Genomic DNA, 14668 nt, shown 5'->3' with positions numbered 1-14668 from the left:
CCATCACACCGGACAAAACTGACTCGGGAATTGGTTGAGTCGTACAGCTGGCAACCGCTACCCCACCCCGCTTACTCACCAGACTTGGCTCCATCCGACTCCACTTATTTGCATCGATGGGGCATGCACTCAGCGAACAGCGCTTCACTTCCTACGAAAATGTTGGAAAATGGCTCGATGACTGGTTTGCTTCAAAAAACGAAGACTTTTTTTGGAAAGGTATCCATAAATTGCCTGAAAGGTGGACAAAATGTGTAGCCAGCGAGGGCGCATACTTTGAATAAAATATTTGTTATCATTCTCTTGAAATAAATGTGTTTTTTTCTTGAAAAAATACCGGTTTCATATGTTTTTATTTTCAAAAAAGCTGCAGTCGGCTTTGCCTTCAGGTGAGGGGCAAAGCCGATGAAATACCGCTTGTCAGACATAATTAAATTACCAAATTATTGTTCTTTCCATGTTCTTAATACTTATAGAAATATGATATAAAATAATGTAGAACTCGAAATGAGAAAAAATGGATTAATTCAACATCTCATTAACTTTAAACAAATCATTGACTGTTAACTGGTTGGCGCTGCCCCCCTTTACCCTATATAAATTTATTATATTAATGCTTTTATTATTTTAATGATTTAATGTTGAAAAACTTATTATTTTTAGATTAAAATTAAATAATATCGTACTTTTATTTTAACGTTATCTAATCAAAATTTATTGGCAATTTAATATTAGAGCTATATTTGTTAAAGCAATAATTAGTTAAAATTTATCTTAAAATTTAATTAAAAAAAAAGGTTATTAAATTCATAGATATATTGCGAAATTATCAAGTTTAGTAATATTGTCATATAAAATTTAATTAAAAATTGGGGTTAAGACGTAAAGTTATTGTAAGCTAAATTAAAATTAAATAAATTTATTGTATTAATGTTTTAATTATGTTAAAGATTCAATGTTTATAAAACTTATTATTTTTAGATTAAAATTAAATAATATCGTATTTTTATTTTAACGTTATCTAATCAAAATTTATTGACAATTTAATATTTTAGCTATATTTGTTAAAGTAATAATTAGTTAAAATTTATCTTAAAATTTGATTTAAAAAAAAGGTTATTAAATTAATAGATATATTGCGAAATTATCAAGTTTAGTAATATTGTCATATAAAATTTAATTAAGAATTGGGGTTTAAACGTAAAGTTATTATAAGCTAAGTTACAATTAAATAAATTTATCATATTAATGTTTTAATTGTGTTAAAGATTTAATGTTTGAAAAACTTAATATTTTTAGATTAAAATTAAATAATATCGTATTTTTATTTCAACGTTATCTAATCAAAATTTATTGACTATTTAATATTGGAGCTATATCAATTCTAAATTTTACATAATTGAGTCATACAAAAACTTTTTTTTGTTCACGATTTAGTTATAATAATAATATTTTCATGAGTTCTATATTAGAAAATTATAAGGGTTAATAATATCATGTCATACATGATTATCATTTTTGTACTAATATTATATTCATATTTCATATTTAAACTTTTTATATTGTGAAATGATTAATTAATTATCAACTAATTTTACAAAAACTCACATTTTATGGAATTAGTCTAAGAGTTTATTAATAAAGAAAAAATTGAGAAATGAAAGTTGAAATTAAAAAAAAATGTATTAATTAAAAATTATTTAAAGGTTTTAGTGAGAATTATGGTTTAATGCTTCTTATTTTGTAAAATGACTAGTTGATATAAGCTGAATATTTGTTTTCGAACATTAAATTGAATAAAGATAAAAAATTATTACCTTAAATCTAATTAACAAAAGTAGCAAATAAATACATTATTTACTTCGACGTGTCCAAATGACAAGGTTCCATTTCGGGAGAACCAAATAAAAAGGTTCCCTACTTCAGAGGGCGTTGGTGTTCCCAATACTATTTATATGGGATTTTTAAGCTCCCGTGTTTCGCCACCCAAGATGGCACCTTTTTATTTCGTTCTACCGAGATGGCACCCGGTCATTTGGACACGTCGACTTGTAAGTTATATAATGGAACATTGAATATGATTTGCACAGTACAAATGAATTTATTTTTAAAGTACCTCTATTTCAATTAAGTAATTTTTCGGAATTATGCTGGTGTTCTGAGATTAATATTTTCATTCAATTTTCAAAAATATATGCAAAAATGTTCAAATTTGTTCCCACAAATTAATATTAAGTCACAAAAAAATGAAATTTTTATAAATAATATTTAGAATTTGTTAGAAGATATATGAATATTTCAGTTAAAATAATTGTTCAATGATTTTTATGCTTTGAAATGACTGAATAATTTTTAATTGATTATATTACAAATCGAATTTCCACAAATAATTGCAAAAGAATATAATTATTTGAAGCTTTTTAAGTAATGACCTGTTTAATTCATTATTGTCTGATTAACTTTGTTCACAATGTTAAATCATATCCAGTTTAAATTTAAATTGTTTTTAATTAAGTAACCTACATTGATTACAACAGTCTCGCTTTTCCGAGCTATTGTGGACCGGCCCCAACTTGGATAATAGGGAATCTCGGATAAAAACGGAATTTTAAACAAAAAGAAACATTCGCTATAATAAACTGAAAGTAGAGACTTATAGCGTCGAGAGTATATACATTATTAACAAATAAGAGCTGAGGTTTGGGAAAATCTGTTCTGGTTGTTTAAGAAAGTTCATATGTATGAATAATGCATAAGGGTTGAATAATACGAACTACTAATGCGCTATAGCTCGGATAAGACGGATAAACTATTTTTGTTTCAGCCTCGTATAAACGCGAACTCGGATAATGCGGCCTCGGATAAGCGAGGTTCTACTGTATTTAGTTTCAGATTATGTAATTAAATATTAGCTGATACCTTTTGTATCGAAGTTTATTTTTTCTTTCAAACATTTATATTTCAATTATATGAATTTTTATGATTGTGATAATTGCGAAATGAGGTTCTGAATCTTATTTTCAAACTTATATTTACATATATTTAAATTAAAAAAGAATTAATTTACAAGGTACTCGTAATTAATAGATTAGAGGTATAAAAATGCTGCTTCAAATTTAAAGGAGAATATAATGAAACAATTAATGTAAAAATTTTTTCTATGCTTAAATAAAAATGATTGTTGAATGTATTTAAGTTATCATTTATCAAAAAATCAATGAATTGTTAGATGACTAATTTTTTCACAACACCGAAATAAAGATTCAATTATAAATTTTTTTGCCACCATATTATAATTCCGGAGTTTTTAAGAAGAAAAAAATGTTTTCTTTTTTTACATCTGGGTAATCGTTTTTTTTTTTTAAGTTTCAAAGAGATAAGTAAAATAAAATGATCGAAAGAACTTATTTTAAGAATTAGAACAATAGGAGCGTCTTAATAATTTTAAGGATTTGAAAATTGTTAAAAAATAATATGGAAGATTTTAACAAAATTATTTCCATTTTCCGTGATTTAATTCAAATTTAGGTAAACTTAATTTTTTAGGGCGCCAAGAGAAGGAAAAATATATAGTTTAGATTCATGGAAAAATTGCAAACAATTTTTTACTAATGAGTTCTAAGAGCTCATTAAAAAAGATTTAAAAACTTTTTATATTATTTTATAAAATAAAAAAAAGGGTTAACAAGTGTTTAAAGCAACATCGTGTCAAAACAAATAATTTTAGAACAAATTTTAGTAAATTGAAGAGATATTTATAAGTTTTAACACCATTAAAAAACAATAAAAATTTATAAGATATTTTAGAACTGTTTTTAAAATTCAGCAAAATGACATAAATTCTTTAGGTTCCCAAAACAATTTCTTAAGATTTTTTAATTTAAAAAAAGAGCTTCAGCAAAAAATTCAAAAAAAATTTTAAAACATCAAATATTTACTTAAATTTCGAGAAAGAGTAGAAGATTTTAAAGCAAAATGTTTTAATTTTGTAACATTAAAAAATAAAAAATAAATGAAACCATAACATTTTATAAATATAGCGAAAATTTACAAGAATAAAGAAGATTTTTAAACTGCAGAAGATTTAAAAAAATGCAGATTGATGTGAAAGTTCTTAAACAAAAAGAAAGCTAGACGTTAAAAACGCAAACGTCTGGACACTAATGTTTTTTTTCAAATTAAAATTTGTGAACAAAATGTACGAAAACCTGAAAACCCATATGGTAAAGTGTCACATGCTCTTAATTAGAATAACTTTGAAAGGTCTCAAGTAAAGAAATTAATGTTATTCAAGTTTTTAGGAACATTGGGGATATTTTGAGGTAGCAGTTTAGATTTAAGAATTTAAGAAGTATTGTGTAGATATTTAATTCTAAAAGGGCTCGAACTTTTCCTATTATTTTGTAAAATTCCGTAAAATATACGTTTTTCTTAATCTACATTTATTTTTGGCGAATCTGAAATATTCACAAATATTTTATAATTTTCTTCAAATTTGTAAAAACTTTTTGAAGATTTCGAGGTAAATTTTGTACACTTTGAATGATTCTTCTAAATTTTAAGAAAAATTGGATTCATTTAACAATATTTTTAGGAATTCAAGAGGCGTTGCATAGACAATTTTTTGAAAAGGCTGAAATTTTTCTAATAATTTGTAAAATTCTGTAAAATAAAAAAAAATATTTTTAAAATCTTTTGCATTCTTTTTTTGACACATCTTGAATATTTAAAAATCTTTCATAATTGTTTCATTAAAATGATAAAACTTATGTAATTCTTTGAAAAAATGCTGATACTTCTTTCCTTGTAAATAAATTTAAAATGTATGTAACTAAACAAATATAAAAAAAGCATTTTTGTGTTACCTAAAAATATTGTTTAATTTATTTCTATACCGCACTTCATCCTGAAAATCTATTTTTATTTACAAAACGTCTGTTAAGTTTTTAAAAATAATACAAAAAAAAATATATTACGCAACAGCAGTTAGGGTGTGGGAAGGTAAAAAGTGTTTAAAATAACGTTACGGAATATGTAAACGCTCCATAATAATAGTACTCGTACATTTTACGATGCATAGATACACTGAATTCATTCTTTCAGAATCTAATTTCAACAAGAATATAAGTCTTCAGAAAATTTTAACAAATGAATTTTTGATGCAAAATCCTGTTACAAAAAACAAGAATCCAACGACCAAATTTGGACCACAACGAATAAACGAAAACCAAAAAAACCCTATTGTAATCTGAAAAAACCCCAAAAAACAAAACAAAAAAAAACAACAAAAAAAATAAAATAAAATTTTCGGAAAAAAATAAAAAAGACGAAAGAAAGAAAAATGAGAAGGCAGCCAACCACATCCCCTTCCTTCTCTTTTTCTTTCTTTCGTCTTTTTTATTTTTATAATCATCAAATTACAATAAAATGAAAATAAAAAACATAAATAAATAAATTTGCATTACTAACGTCTCGGTACTCGTACAGTACCCTTATCAAGGCAAGAAAATTTTAAGTGGTAGAAATTGACAGCACCCACGAACAGGTGCTCTCTCTTTGATACCTGAGAATCGAATGAGGGTCAGTAGGGCAATCTGTTGTAAACACAATATAAATATCTGTCACAATTACATCAGAAATGGATCAAGTAAAAGAAAAATAGAATTCATGAAACAGCTACGTTATATGTAATTAATCATATTAGCATAACTTTTGTTCAACCCATCCAAATCGGTTTTTAAATTAATAGATAACTTTTTTTGTTTTTTAATATAAAGCATTTCCATGAATTCCCTCTTTCTCTCATTACTTTCACTATGCAAAATTTGAACATTATCCCAGTCAAACTCATGGTCTACATCAACAAATGCCTTTGTATGTTTGGCAAGAACACTCTTATAACAGCGTCCCAAACGAACATCACTTTTGTGCTCCTCTATCCTAGTATTAAGAAGTCTGCCAGTCAGTCCCACGTAATTCATCCCACAGATCCGGTAAGTGATCTTATAGACAACACCACCCTTTTCAAAATTATCCAAAGGATCCTTGCAAAAATTTATCACCAAATCCATTCTAAATGGAATGCGGAAAATAGTATGAATTTAAAATTTTTTAACATGAGTTCAATAGTTTTAGAAATTTGACCAAAAAATGGAAGAACAAAAGTATTAAACGAACTATATTCCTTTAACTCTATCTGATTATCTACAAGCAAATTATTAATGTCTTTGTTTTTGATTTGTTGAACTCTAATTGCAATATGTTTCTCAATTAACTCCTTCGGATAATGATTCAGAAAAAGGATATTCCTAACAATATTCAAATTTCTTGTGTGAAATGAACAATGGGACAAACCTAAAGCTCTATCAACTAAGTTTTTAATTACTGCAATTTTATTTTGAAAGGAATGAGCAGAAAGGAAATTTAAAATTCTACCTGAATATGTACTTTTTCTGTACCAATTGGTAATAATATTACCATTCCAACCCTTAATTATTTCTATGTCCAAAAAACTGATTTTATAATCTTGTTCTATTTCATGAGTGAATTGAAGTTTTGGATGAAAAATGTTAAAAGTATCAATGACAATCTGTAACTTTTCCATGTGAACACATAATAAGGTATCGTCGACAAACCGAAAATAAAAAGGCAAAACAAAATCTAATTTCCCAAAAACAAAAACCTCCAAATCCTCCATCACTAGTTCTCCTAAAATCGGAGAAATGACTGAACCTATGGCAGTACCAGACTTCTGTCTATAGAAAGATCCATTAAATTTAAAATAAGTTGACTCCATAATAAAAAATATCCCTTCAATAAAATCTTTTTGACATAAACGAGTACGGGTTTTTATATTAGTCCATCTATTTAAAATTGCCTTTTTAACTAATTCAAGGGGTATACTCGGAAACATTGCAATAACATCCAATGAAATCATGACATGGTCATCCGGAACCCTTTTTTGAATGATACTTTTTTGAAATTCCCAGCTATTTTTGACATTGTATTTCGAAGTTGTGATAGAGTCCTTGAGAATCAAATTAAAATTTTGTTCTAAAAATTTGGTGGGAGTATTAATAGTTGAAATAACTATTCTTAAGGGATAGCCATCTTTCTAAATCTTTCTCAACCCATAACATCTTGCAAGAACTGTGTCTTCAGTGTTAATATCAGTCCATCTTATATCCTTTCCCAGAAGCCCTTTCTTTCTTCAATTGCCAAGCATCTTAAAAGTGTCTCTTTTTAATTTTTTTTACGGATTTTCATGCAATAATTCAAAATTATCATTATCAGAAAGCAAATTCTCCATATCCCTGATATAATTCGATTTTTTCATGCAAACAGGAATACTGCCTTTATCAGCATTCATGCAAACCACATCAGGGTTGATTCTAAGAAACTCTTTCGCCATCATGAAACCTTTAGAAATTCTACGATCAATATAACTGATAACTCTTTTTTATTTTTATCCGAAAATTTTATTTTATTTTATTTATTTATTTATTTTTGTTTTTTTGTTTTTTTTTTCAGATTACAATAGGGTTTTTTTGGTTTTCGTTTATTCGTTGTAGTCCAAATTTGGTCGTTGGATTCTTGTTTTTTATAACAGCATTTTGCATCAATTTGATTATTGGACGTTAAACGGAATTTTTAATTTGGATTTTGGTCTAATTTAAATTTCGTAAATTTTAGATGAATTTTTATTAGAAAATGGAGCAAATTATAAAAATGAGTATAAAAGTGAGCGGGCGCGTGCGCGCGCACATTATATTCTAGTATATGTAAAAAGTAATAGCTAACAAGCTGTGCTCCCCTCCCAAAATGGCGTTCAAATGGCGAAATTCGTGTTTTTCTGCATTTAATCATGGTTTGCACAAAAAGAACGAAGTGCACAACGAAAAGTTGTCAATCAATGTTGAAGAGTATGAAATCTTCTATACTATCACATAATTAAAAAAAACTTTATTATTTTACTTGCAAATTGATTGTTAAGTAAGATTCTCCTTGAAAATTCAATAATTAATTCAATCGCAAGAAATCAATTTCTTTGAATACCCAAAAATGATACCTTTATTATTGAGAAATGTTCTTTTTTTTTTAATCACATCGATATTGTTATCTCTCAAATATTACATTGTTAATTAAGAAAAGTCCCTCTTTTCCTATTGCTGCGAACGTCAATCCAGCAATCGTACATCGCTTTTCACCACTGAAGTCGATAGTCAAGCGTCTATATTTGATGAAACAACAAATTTTTTTTCATTTATTTGCAAATATTTTTTATTTTGCATCTAAGGAAAACCTTTCAAATGACCGTATTTCCGTGAAAAAAGTACGCAGCTCATTGTGATTTCGTATATTGAGTGCATTTTTTTAAAAGAAATATTGACACCGAATTTAATTGTTCATAACAATTAGGAACAGAGAATGTAATTTTTCGAAACAATTTATATCTCCGCTTTTAATTAACATTAAAAGTTCAAATTTGTGGACGTGATAAAACTGCCTTCAGCCTTTCCACTTATCCCGGAAATATTCGATGTGAACCATTATCACGGGGGATCACATAGCTACTAATTGAATGTAATAACTTTGAAAATCGATGAAATGCAAAAGTGCATTAGGTAATGTCACGATGCAAAATACGTTTTTGTCGAGAGTGTATATTTTCGTCTTTCCCAGAAGTTGTCGAGCTACAAGGATTCTTAGAATCGGGCTCTTTTTGAGTCGTTGGTTACTGCTGCATCTTTGTACAATAGGGAGGCTCAAAAACGGTTTTTTTATTTAGAGGGCAACGACCCCCCACCCACCCCCTATTTCATTTCTATTCTGAAAAAGGAAATTCCCTATTTTTTAAAATATTTCTTTTTCGATTTTAATTCTTTTGACTTGAAGTTTCGCATGTAAAACGCATGGAAAAAAATCACTTTTTGAGTTTTTAAAATAATTTTTTAGGGTTTGAAAAAATGTTTAAAAACTACGGGGACCTGATAAGAATGATCCAAAAAAGAATTTCAGATATCAGACATATGGGTTTGATACCCCTAACACACCCCCACGAGTACCTGAAAACTACCCTTAAAACAAAAAATGTTAATTCTTTATGAAATCGACCTGAAAAGGTCGATTTCATGGTTAATTAATTATTAATTTTCAAGCAAATGGAACTTATTTAATTATTTTCTTTCGAAAATTTGTCCCCTCCTTATCATTATTACTATTAGTCTAGTGGAATATTCAATAACATTGGTTTATTAATTTTTTATTGCTTAAACAATGCTGATAAATATTCCACTGAAGAAATATTAATAATTTAAAAAAAAACGAATTTTCGAAAAACCAAAAAATATTTCTATTTGTTTAAATAATAAACAATTAATGAACCAATGTTAATAAATATTTCACTAGACATTTTTGGATTTAAGGTTAGTTTTCAGGTACTCGTGGGGGTCTTCGCTGGATAATTCTCTACGGGCCCACATACTTTTCCGTCGCATTTTTTCAAACCCTAAAAAGTTATTCTAAAAACTCAAAAAAGTGATTTTTCTCCATGAATTTCATATGGGAAACTTCAAGTTAAAACCAGCACCTGTTAAAATAAAAAAAAATTACGGAATTTGTGTTTTCGGATTTGGAATAAGGTGGGAGGGTTCGTTGCCCTCTGGCATGCAAAAAAATTTTGCCATGCATTTTTGGACCGCCCTATTGTTCAAGGTAATTCTTTTCATACAGGGATTATATTGGCAGGGACAATGTTGATTTTCTTGTCATTTATTCAGAAACTCGGTTAAATAAACATGGTGATGATTCGGAAACATTTTTTCAATATTTTAAATAAAAATTCATTGAAAAATAATATAGTTGCAATTTTCAATTGCTAATAATACTTTTAAAAAATTGCATTAGCGCAAACTCGAGTGATGCTTATTTTTCCTTTCGATGCGTTCTATTAAATTAAAAAAGAAATCATCAATTTCCATCGTTTAGTTTCGAAGATACTCGAGCTAGTTTGAAGTCCCCACAGCGTTTTCGTGCCAGTAACGTAAGGCAAAAAATAGCTATCACCTCCCCAGCGCCCTTGGACGCGCGGTATTGATGCTCCGCGGAGAGGTCACTTTCACTTGCCATCTCCCCCGTGATAATGGTTCACATCGAATGTTTCCGGGATACGTGGAAAAGCATTCTTCTCTAGCTTCTTTTACGCCCATACATTTTTTCATGCAGGCCTGCATCTGGGCACACTGCCATTTACTTTACCTAGATACACTTGTTTCGTTAGTCGTTCATTTGGCATTCTCTCAACATGTCCGAACTTTTAGAATTATCTCGTTAATCACTTTGTCCATCAGAGTTTTCCCGCATATTATGCGCATGAATCTCATGTCAATTGCGTTAATTTTACTCTTGTCTTTTTCTTGATAAGTCCATGTCTCGCTACTGTATAGTGCAGTCGGTACAAATATAGAATTATGTATTGCCATTTTTTCTTTATTTGCTACATTTTTACTTCTGATAAGGGGCCATGTTCTACCAATAACCTTCTTACATTCGTTTAGGCGTCTACATAATTCCTCATCTATCTTCCCGTCCCTAGTAAATAAGCTACCAAGGTATACGAACTTATGAACTTGTTCAATTCTCTCATTATTTAATAAAATATTGCATAATATAGCAAACGCTAACCCACGTACCCTTACTGTTTCGAAATCCACACCCTCTTCGTCGAAAAGAGCCATTCTTAAACACTTGTCCATAAATAATATATAGAACCATGAAGACATAACGCATCCTGGTCTAACTCCTTAAATAATATTGAAACAGTTACTAACATTCCCATTTACCCTTAAACTTGCTTTGCTACCCGTATATATTGTTTTTATAGCTTACTCCATGCTCTTTCAGGATTTCCCAAAGTTTACTTCTATCTACCTTGTCAAAAGTTGTTTCTAGGTCGACAATTGCACAGAAAACTTTTTTTCCTACTCTCAAACTTTTTTCTGTGATTTGTCTTAAGCTAAATATTTGATCCGTACATGACCTTCCTGGCATAAACCCTCTTTGCACTTCCCAAATCTTTTTTTCTGTTATTTTCATTACCCTACGAATACGCATTTTTGAGTATATTTTACTAACGGTACTTAATAAGCTAAATCCTCTGTAATTATTGCAGTCGCTTTTATTTCCCTTTTTCTATATTGGTACGATAATCGCCTTTTTCCAATCGCCTGGGACGTCTGCCATCTTGAAATATAAATTTATCAATTCGCGCAGTCTATATGGTATGTACTGGCCACCGTGTTTAAGCATTTCAACGTTAATACTGTCTACCCCGGCAGCCTTACCGTTTTTTAAGTTCTTAATTATATCCCTAAGCTCAGTGACACATACTTTCTCAATTGAGTTTTCTGACGCATTGTGTTCTATACCTTCATCTCTGAATTATCCCCTAAAATAGTCTCTGAAAGCGTCTAGTATTCCGTCTGCATCATATAGCATTTCCCCATTACTATTCGTCATGTTGACAAATTCTGTACATTTATTTCCCTTAATTGTTTTACAAAGCAGTTTCTTGCTTCCTGCAGAGTTCATTTTGTATTTTCTTCTCTTCTTCTGCTCTAATTTTATCTTTACTTTCTTTAATTAATCGTTTGAGTATTTTTTGTTTGTGTCTGTAATCAATTATGCGTCTATTTCTTTCCTCATCGTTAAGATCTGTTATATTCAAAGTTTTCCTGTACGCTTCTTTCTTTGCATTTTGAACAGCCTAAATGTCATCATTCCACCACGCATCACCAGACATTCTTTCTACAACCGCGGTACCACACACTTTGATCGCACACCTAACAATGATATCCCAGAACATTCTCCATGCGCCCTCTATATCTTTGTTTTTAATAAGACCCTCCCATGTTGCCCTATCTAAGCTTTCAATTATCTTATTTTGGATATCTATTCGCACATCCGGTTTCTGTAGGTTCTCAATTTTTATTCGCGTTTGTTTTCTTTTTCTCCATTCCCGACCTAATTTAATTTTGGCAATCAGAAGGTAATGGTCAGTGTTGCATTGAGAACCCCTCATGACTCTTGTATCTTTAAATAACTCTCTAAGTCTTTCATCCGCAACAACAAAGTCAATTATACTGTGGCTATTTCCTTTAGACCAGGTGTACATGTGGATCATTTTATGTCTGAACCACGTATTTTTAATAAACAAACCCCTTTCTAAGCATAGACCAACTAATTTAGCTCCGTTATAGTTTGTTTTTGGATCCCCAAAATTACCTAGTACTCTTTCTGTATCCTGATTTTGGATGTCCACCCATCCGTTTATGTCTCCTATGTTCGCAAATATTTATTGCGTCATTTAAAGCGTCCCAGAAGGCGTCGTTTACTTCTTTGGGGTCACTATCAACTGGCGCGTAGCATGCTATGATAAATAATCTTCTGATTCCTACTTTCATTCTAGCCCACAGCAGTCTCCGAGATACGAAATCATGATCTCCGAGATGCTGCTTCGCTCTTTCATTCAAAGTCAGACCTACTCCTTGCATACCATGTGATTCACTATTTACTCCTGACCATATTTCAAATCCGCCTTTCAACACGCCGTTTTCTATGTCTCTACTTTCGCATCCCTTTTTCTTTATTTCAGGCACACATAAAATATCTAGTTTCCTCACATCCATAGTTTCTCCTAATTCTTTAACCTTAAGATCATTTACCTCCCTAGCATTCCAAACACCCAGTCTCCATTCGTCAAGAAAGTATAAATATTCAAACTTCAAAATGTTCTATTTGGCTTTTTCCCCAAACTCGAGTTACATGACCGGCCTCTTGAATTTAGCCATTTGTACGCCATTTTGGGAGGGGAGCACAGCTTTTTAGCTTGTACTTTTTACATATATTTTATAAGCTGGTATGAAGAACCATCTGTCAAATTTTCAAGGTGCTACTAGTTTACGCAGAAATCGAGGGTAAAATGAGCTAGATTGATTGCAATCAAACTGAAGAAAGAGTTTATTGTTTGTGCAAGGCTGCTACAGATTCGGATTCTTTAAATGGGCAGAATTTGGTTCTCTAAAAAAAAATTTAAGAAATTTAAATTGGATCCAAATTGAAATTAAAAATTCTATTTGTCGTCCAAAAATCAAATTGATGCAAACTCCCGTTAAAAAAAAAACAAGAATCCAACGACTAAATTCGGACCACAAAGAATAAACAAAAAAAGCTTCCATTTTAATCAGAAACAAATTTTTAATAATAATTTTCGGACAAAAATAAAAAAGAGGAAAGAAAAATAAGAAGGAACCACACCCCCTTCCTTTCTTTATTCTTTCTTTTGTGTTTTTTGTCTTTATTACTAACAAATTATAATAAAATAACCTTGATACCTGAGAATCGAATAAGGGCCAGTAGGTCAATCTGTTGTGAACACAATATAAATATCTGTCACAATTAAATCAGAAATAGAGAAAGTAAAAGACAAACAAAATTTATGAAGCAAGATCGGTAAATGTAATCAATCATAGGAGCATAACTCTTGCTTAACTTATCCAAATCGGCTTTTAAATTAATTGATAACTTTTTTTGTTTTTTAATATAGTAAAGCATTTCCATGAATTCCCTCTTATTCTCATTATTTTAATTATGCAAAATTTTAACATTATCTCAGTTAAACTTATGGTCAACATCAACCAATTCCTTCGTATGTCTGGCAATAACACTCTTTCAACAGCGTCCTAAAGGAACATCACTTTTGTGTTCTTCTATCCTATTATTAAGAAGTCTGCCAGTCTGTCCCCCCTAATTCATCTGACAGATCCTGCTAGTGATCTTGTAAATAACACCAGTTTTTTCAAAATTATCTAAAGGATCCTTGCAAAAATTCATCGCTGAATCCATTGTAAATGGTGTACGGAAAATTGTATGCATTTTGAATTCTCTTAACATGAGTTCAATAGTTCTAGAAATTTGACTAAAAAATAGAAGATCAAAAGTATTAAATGAACTATTTTTGATTATCTGCGGGCAAAATATTACTCCGTTTGTTTATGATTTGTTCAACTCTAGTTGCTATATGATTCTCAATTAACCTTTGCGGATAATGATTTAAAAACAGGATATTCCTAACAATATTGAAATTTCTTGTGTGAAATGAAAAATGGGACAAACCTAGAGCTCTGTCAACTAAGTTTTTGATAACTGCAATTTTGTTTTCAAAAGGATGAGCAGAAAAGAAATTTAAACATCCACCTGAATTTGTACTTTTTATATACCAATTTGTAATAATATTATCATCCCAGCCCTTAATTACTTCTATGTCCAAAAGGTTGATTCTATTACCTTGTTCTATTTCATGAGTAAATTGAAGTTTTGGATGAAGACCGTTGAAAGTGTCAATGGCCATATGCAACTTTGCTAGATAAACTCATAATAAGGTGTCATCGAATAATCGAAAATAAAAAGGCAAAACGAAATCTAAGTTGCTGAAAGTAAAAACCTCCAAATCTTCCATAACTATTTCTCTGAAATCGGAGAAATGACTAACCTATGGAAGTATCAAACTTCTGTCTATAAAAGAATCCATTACATTTAAAATAAGTTGAGTTCATAATAAAAACTATCCCTTCCGCAAAATCTTTTTGGCATAATCGATTACGAGTTTTAA

The 14668-nt window shown here is 29.8% G+C and overlaps 1 pseudogene; it reads right to left on the bottom strand.

The window, feature by feature from the left end:
* Positions 1-14407, bottom strand: part of LOC117180554 — a 34124-nt pseudogene extending 19717 nt beyond the window's left edge.
* Between the last annotated feature and the right edge of the window lie 261 nt (positions 14408-14668).

The sequence above is a fragment of the Belonocnema kinseyi genome, chromosome 9 (genome assembly GCF_010883055.1).
Source record: "Belonocnema kinseyi isolate 2016_QV_RU_SX_M_011 chromosome 9, B_treatae_v1, whole genome shotgun sequence".
In the NCBI taxonomy this organism is placed as follows: domain Eukaryota; kingdom Metazoa; phylum Arthropoda; class Insecta; order Hymenoptera; family Cynipidae; genus Belonocnema; species Belonocnema kinseyi.
This window is presented reverse-complemented; position numbering and strand designations above follow the sequence as displayed.